The sequence below is a fragment of the Nannospalax galili genome, unplaced genomic scaffold, assembly GCF_000622305.1.
Source record: "Nannospalax galili isolate Female #2095 unplaced genomic scaffold, S.galili_v1.0 scaffold57, whole genome shotgun sequence".
NCBI lineage: Eukaryota > Metazoa > Chordata > Mammalia > Rodentia > Spalacidae > Nannospalax > Nannospalax galili.
In genome coordinates, this window is record NW_008340555.1 from 2,305,321 (window position 1) to 2,310,433 (window position 5,113).

The following is a 5,113-nucleotide window of genomic DNA, read 5'->3' on the forward strand; positions in this document are numbered from 1 at the left end:
TCGGGCTAAATTGTGTTTTGATGAAACCCTCTGGTAATGTACTAACTGCCAGTATCTCAGAATGTGGTCACATTGGGAGAAAAAATAATCTTTGCTGAGAAAATTAAGGATTTTGCTTATTTATTTATTTTTTGTTATTCTTTTTTCTGGTACATTATAGGGGTGACATTATGGGGACTTGTGTGTACTAGGCAATCATTCTACCAATGACTGCATTCTAAGCCAGAATTAAGTCAATACAAATTCATAGAGTGGCCTTCAATCCATTATGACTGGAAATCATATAAGAAGAGGAGATCTACAGAGGAAGTACAATGAGAAGCCACAGGGTGATGTTACCTACACAGAGTCAACAGGCCTCAAAACAAGCCAACCAATGACACCTTGATTATAGACATCTAATTTTGATAACTGGGAGAAAATTAATTTCTCTTGTTAAACTACATAGTTTGTCATACTTGGTCTTAGGAGTCCTAGAAATTAATACATTCTAGAAGTATAGAATGGAATATGGAACCTAGAGGTCAGGGACACTAAGGGAATGGATAAAGGGGAAAACAAAAGTTCAGAGAAACTTAGGAACTGGAAAGGGTGCTGGGGGACAGAGAAGAAATGGAACCTGGAGAAGAGGACTGGACATTACAGACGCATGCTGAATGCATGTAGCGAAATACTGCAGTGAGCCCCAATAATTGTAAAGTAATGAAATAATGTAAGCTGAGAAAAAGATGAATATACTCACAAACCACTAAAGAATTAGCAAGGCCATATGTTAAAAACGTTGAATCACTTTGTTCTTTTGGGCATGATAAGCTTTAGAAGAGATGACTTGTATTGGCATTCACGTGGTGCGGGTGGATCCTACTCTTCTTTGTGGTAAAACATCATCAGAGAAAGTTGCCCTATTGATATTTTTAATTCCTCCCATCTTCAGTGGATGAGCAGTTTCGCTTCAGCTGGCTCTCTAATCCCTTACTCTATTTTGTGCTGTTGCTAGTATAACTGAATACTTGAGACTATGTAACTTATAAAATACAGACGTGACTTTGGCTTATTATTCTGGTGGCTGGACATGGTAGCAGTACCCTGGTGATGACTCTGGATACATCACAATGTGGAAGAGAAGCAGAAAGGGAACTAGCAAAGGCAGAAATGCATACATGTGGCCATGGTAAGAGACAGGGAAGAAACTGGCTCTTGTTATTCATTACAACCTGCATCCATTCTTACGAAATTTGACAAACTCTTGGGAGACAGTGATAATCCATTCACAAGGATGGAACTTCCATGTTCAAGTTACCTTCCACTAGTCCCTGTTCTTTAAAAGCTATTACCTCAACACCAATGCACTGGTTATCATGCTTTCAGCATACCAACCTCTAGGGTGCAAACCATGTTCCCATCTCAAGCACTCATTTCCACATCATTATCCAATCACATTGACTGAGGTCACTTTAACATATGGCTGGGTGTAAAAGACCTTGGGACACACATCAGGCTTTGAAAAGAAATGTAATTCAGTTCATTTTTCCTTTGGGAAATTAAAATCACTTGTATGTTACCTATATGTGTCCTCAGGAAAATGACAAATCTAGCAAAAGTGTCAGGTGAAACCATCCCTATTTCCCACTTTGGTTTGTGGAGGATAGAAATGGAATGAAAGTTTGCAATTGGGGGAAATACATAAAATAAAGAAAGGGGAGAGGTTTTAGAGCTGGTCACGACTAAACCACATTGAAACCAGAACCAGAGTAATGTTTGAAACAAATCAGATTTCCTGTCACATTCTAAATCCATGACTAAAAGACAAATTTCTCTGAATCATCTTAACAAAAAATAAGGGGGGGTGGATAAAATTTTACAATAGCAACAGAGAGAAAAATGATACCATTGTCCAGGCTTCAGGAGTCAGAATAATTAATAACTGTGTCATATGAGAAGAGCAAATAAAGGGAAGGGAAGGGGTGTATCTATATGATCACTGGACCATATACAATTGCAAGGGAAAACAAATTGCCAGGGTAGTGTTGCAAATAAAAGCATGGTGGAAATATTGTTTGAATGCTCATGTGATTCTTCTACTGAGCCTTTAAGTGGTGGTGTCTAGGAGTGCACTGGTTATCTTTATTTTTAGCAGTTATGTAATCTGATGTCTCTGAAAACCAATTAAACACCTTCCTGAATCTACTGGGAATTTTCCTTAAGTGGTTCTCTGCCTAGACTCTAGCAGGACAATCATTTCATTTACAACCTCTTGCTGGAGAACATTTCATCATCACAGGTGTTTCCAGAAATGTCTGAAATTAATAAAGGAGGGCAGAATTGTGGTAAAATGCAGTTCTCTATGGACACAGTAGCAGTCTCTAGGGTTTGCTTCACATTGAACACAGAAACTTTCCATCTAAGAGGAGCCGTTTGCTTCTCTACTGCAGTCCTTAGATTCCCAAGAAAGGATTGTTTCTGCCTGCCAGGATATAAGCTTGGGTCCCATGTCATAAACATGAGGCTTCAGAATGACTAATGATTTCCACCAAATTGGCAGGTATGAAATACATCTTTCTTGACTTGTTCTGGAAAATATATCGATCACATCTGGTTTATTTCTCTTGTTTCTTCTTTAAACACGAACAACATATAAGCCTTGTTCCTTGCCATATCAAGACCAGTATCTCCAATAAAACAGCAAGACTGTACACACCCCAGACACTGTATTGCTCAGGTTGGCTACCGCCCTCCAATTCCAGTTCCTCCTCAAGGGCCTGCCCTTTACAGTAGCTGCTGCAGCGACTTACCGACAGTGCTTATGGGATCCTGTCAGGGTCTCAATCACAAAACACGCGCCATCGTTGAGACAATATGCCAGATCCTTGTCTCTGCAGGGTTTGAAATGCTCAGATCGCTCAGTGGAGTATGTCGTAGTATCTATGGAGAAAACAAGGGGAAATGTTGTCAATATGTATTCCAACATGGGGTACTCTTCTCAGAGGCTGGACTTGTGAGTCCAGGACTGTGCACAGGCGATAACCACAGAGAATATAGATTGATAGGACAAATCCTCCACATGAAAAACCAACACAGCTGATATCATCTAGTGTATTCAAGTTGTCTTGTAGTCAGGCCTCAATTTCCACATGTTCTGTATCCTGGGATTTCAGTAAAAACAGATGGAAAATATTCAGAAAAAAAAAAGCAACTGCCTGAGAATAAGTTCACCGCTAATCCTTGAACTCCAGAGGGAGAGTCAGGGGATCGTGAGCTCAAGCATAGCCTGTGCTACATACTGATGTCAAGGAGAGCTTGAGCAGTATAACAACACTGTACAGAAAGATTAAGGCAAGGCTGGATTTATCTCACTGCTAAAGCACTTGTCTAGCATATGCAAAGCCCCAGATTCAGTCCTCAGCACCACATGCAACTAAAATTGCATCTGCCTACACTTTTAATCATTCATATTATTCCATACAGAAGAGACTTTGGCATCTATTTACACAACATTTGTATTATATCCTGTACTGCGAGTACTGGAAATGAGTTAAAGTACACATGTATGAGTGCATATGTTATGCAAATACTATATCATGTTACATAAGGAGTTTAACATCCAGGTACAACCCAATGCCCAGCATGTCTTGGAACCAATTCCTTAATGATACTGTTCCTCATTGCTTTTTAACAATGGAATGCCTCTAGGGAACCCCCATGTGAAGTCACTATTAGCTGAATGATCCTAAGTCAGACACAACACATCCATGTTCATTCATTTCAGTTTTAACCAGCATGCTATCTAAAGGATTGACACAGCATTGCCTTCCCTCTGCTGATGCCAAGTGTCAGCAACCATCTGAACAGTGTATACTGTGATGCTTCTGTGGAAACCCAAGTCAGTTTGGGGGGTTCTTTGCTTATAACTACAACGGGGACGTAGGTAAGTCAATTGTTCTTTCACTTTTCCATTTCATGATATAATTAAAATTCAGGCATTCCAAGTTGTGAAAGATATTCACATGAGAAGACTGATTCTGGAAATATTTAAAGTGACACATTATTGACATTTTCAGCATTCCTTTAAGTGTGTATTTTTCAAAACACCGTTACATTTTTCATTAGCTAGACATCTATATCTGTTTCCCAAATATAAAATGAGCCATAATTATGTCCTGTCTACAGGATCCAGACTCTACTACCACATCTAGACATTTTTCTAGTTTCAGAGCTTTTTTGTTTGCTTGTTTTTTGTCTTTTTGAGACAGGGTCTCCTTGTAGCCCCAGCTGTACTGGAACTCACTATGTAGACCAGGTTGGCTTCGAACTCACAAAGATCAGCCTGCCTCTGCCTCCCAAATTCTGGGATTAAAGGCGTGCACCACCATGCTTGGCAGTTTCAGAGTTTTAAGCAATTAAAGTATTAACACCAATTTCACTGTAACGCCAAGAAAATACATATATTTTTAAGTGAAAGAACAATAAATTATACACTATTTAAGATATTTAAATTTCTTATACATAAATGTAGATTAATAAAAATGTTCAGCAGCTGGGTATATTTTTTCAGCTTTCTAAGAAGGTCACAGTGAGCATCCTGGCCCTGTATCCAAACTGATGGGGTAGGGATCATTCCAAATGGAAACACATGTCTTCCACCTGTAAATGGCTTTAGAAAGATCCTTAGGAAAGCAAAGAAAGACATAACTCCATGTACTTTGACCTTTCTAGCCTCTTCCCACACCATAAACACTCAGATGTAGTTCCATTTATTATTTTAGTTCCCCCAAAGGTCAGGACTTGTCTCATGCCGTTTCCTGTGGGACCACCCTGCTCCTTCATGGTTTTCTTGCTGGAAGATACCTGGCTAATGGTCAGAGCTTCCATAATCTCTTTCCTCTGTGCCCTACACTCCAGTGATCCTAGGTCACAACACGCTCTCAGTGTTGCAGCAGTTCAATTCCTACTACATTCTCCCTTTATGCCATGACTTATGAACAAGTGTTGAGTCCTAATCAAAACTGGTGCACAGTAATAATGTGGTCAACAAATATGACCTTTCTTACATCACAAATCAATGATATGTTATGAATAAAAGTTATAATCATTGAATTCATTATAGTCTTACTAA

The 5,113-nt window shown here is 39.2% G+C and overlaps 1 protein-coding gene across 1 annotated transcript in view; it reads right to left on the reverse strand.

Moving 5' to 3' along the window:
* The window catches only part of Nrg3 (neuregulin 3), a 667,715-nt gene extending 664,799 nt beyond the window's left edge, over nt 1-2,916 (reverse strand). Inside the window, exon 1 of the mRNA XM_008835598.1 lies at nt 2,793-2,916. The gene's annotated coding sequence lies outside the window, so the exon portion shown is untranslated. The remainder of the gene's footprint in view (nt 1-2,792) is intronic.
* Nucleotides 2,917-5,113: the final 2,197 nt, after the last annotated feature.